Source organism: Acinonyx jubatus, chromosome C2 (assembly GCF_027475565.1).
Source record: "Acinonyx jubatus isolate Ajub_Pintada_27869175 chromosome C2, VMU_Ajub_asm_v1.0, whole genome shotgun sequence".
NCBI lineage: Eukaryota > Metazoa > Chordata > Mammalia > Carnivora > Felidae > Acinonyx > Acinonyx jubatus.
Genome location: NC_069384.1, coordinates 59146984 through 59149132, shown reverse-complemented (window position 1 = coordinate 59149132; position 2149 = coordinate 59146984).

The following is a 2149-nucleotide window of genomic DNA, read 5'->3' as shown; positions in this document are numbered from 1 at the left end:
GTAATCTGTGATGTCTGATAAATGTCAAAGAAAACCCTGCACTGTGTTGAATACTGAGATCAGCAGTTTTACTAGTCATTGTTTACTTTTGGCCATACTCTTTTATTTACTTTCACATATCTTTAAGATCTAACTTAAAACATTAAAATAGGCCAAGGGCAATCAAGGCCTCCTAATTCAGACCTTTTGGAACTTGCTAGAAATACTGCTGACTTTCTGCAGTTCTGTCTCGAGAGAAAAAGTAAGCTCCAAGGAGAGGTCTTACTTAAGTTGTGAAGTTTTGAATGTAGTTGTTGAAAACAACTGACACTTTTAAGCTATGGTCTAATCAGTAGTGTGCATTGATTACGGGTAATGTATATTTAAAATTTTTTTTGTTATGAAGGAGTTTAGTCATTGAGTTTTGGGAATTACTTAAATTTTTTCTGAATACCAAAAACAAATTTAAAATGTTGTCGTTTAACTATATTCATTGTCTTAGAAGTTGTAATTAGAATTTTGCTTATTCAGGAAACAGGGGTGATCTTTGCCCCATATGTCACAGTTATCGTTGTACAGCCCATCATCCCAAAATTTAGCGGCCTAATCACTAATGTGTATAGTCACCCACAGTTTTCTAAGTCAGTAATCCAAGAGCATCCCAGCTGGGTGGTTCTGGCTTGCGGTATCATCAGGTTGCAGTGAAACTCAGCCAGGGTCGCATCATTGAAGGCTTGACTAAGGCTGGAGAAGCAGCCTGTAAGATGACTCGCTCCACTGAGTCACTGAAGGGACTCAGTTTTTCACTGTATGGGTGTCTCCATAAGACTGCCTGGGTGACAAGCAGTGCCTGCCTTCCTCTAGAGCAAATGATTCAAGAAAGTAAGTAGACACCATACTCTTGTATGACCTGTCTTCAGAAGCAACATACCATTTACTTCTGCCACATTCTGTTGGTCACACAGACCAACCATTGTACCATCCTGCTACAGTATGGGAGGGGAATACACAAGGATATAATTAGCAGTAGGTGGGGATCACTGTGGACTTCCAACCACATTATGCTTGGAGAAAATGTTGGGCTTTGTTGACAACCAAGGCAAGGTAGTTGGAAAGCTGCTTACTCTCCGAAGGGTTTAGTTTCCTAAATAGGGGTTAGAATGTACTGTAATTTACCATTCAGAGTGTAAAATAAAATAGCAAGTGGGCCTAAAAGTTCTGTTAATGGTTGAATTTGGCAGGGGCTGGGGTAGGGGGGCAGGGTATATAGTAATCTTCCTAGGGTGTGCTTTTCTAGCTGGGTGATTTGAACATTCCTAGAAGTTGGGTGCAGCAGTGATAAGGAGTGGTGAGCCTACAAGAATTTTCAGGGAATAAATCATGGCAGATGGTTCTGAATTAGATTTCCCTTATAAGGCTATACTGTAGGAATTAAGTCCCAGTTTATGATACAACCAAGTAACAGCCATATGGGGGAAAAAAGGCCTTGAGTCAGAGTTTTAAATGTTGATGTAGTTGTCTTGATAGAACATTGGGGAATGTGAAGCCAGAAAATAATCTGTTATTGGGGAGAAATTCTCAACCTTTCCAATTCTCCAAAACACTGGATTCCTTAGGTAGAAATCATTTATCTAGAATCAAAGTCTACTCCAGGAATGGTTGGGAGCATAAAGTTATTATGAAGCAGTTGCTACTTAAACAGCATAGAAATTACCTTTAAAAAAAAAAAAGTAATCTCTAAAAAAAAAGAAAGTAATCGCTAGACCCAACATGGGGCTCAAACTTAGAACCCAGAGTTCAAGAGTTGCATGCTCTACTGAGCCAGCCTGGTGCCCCCAGCATAGAATTTAAATTGAAGAATTAATGGCCTGTTTTCTATTAATTTCTGATGAAAGCTTAAATCCACCATTTGGGAAGCTACCCTAACAGGAGGAAATACTTTGCAGTTTATGAACTTTGATATTCTTGATTTACTGAAACTAATTTACTACAAAGTTTTCTATAAAGATTTGAGCAATCATTCAAATGCTGTTTGTCACTAGCAGTCTCCTGAAGTATGCTAAAACTCTTAGGTACCATATACTTACTCAAGTGAAATTTGAATACACAACTTGAAATTATTATATATAACAAAATCTGGTAGGGTGAGGGCTTTATTATAGCACCCTCA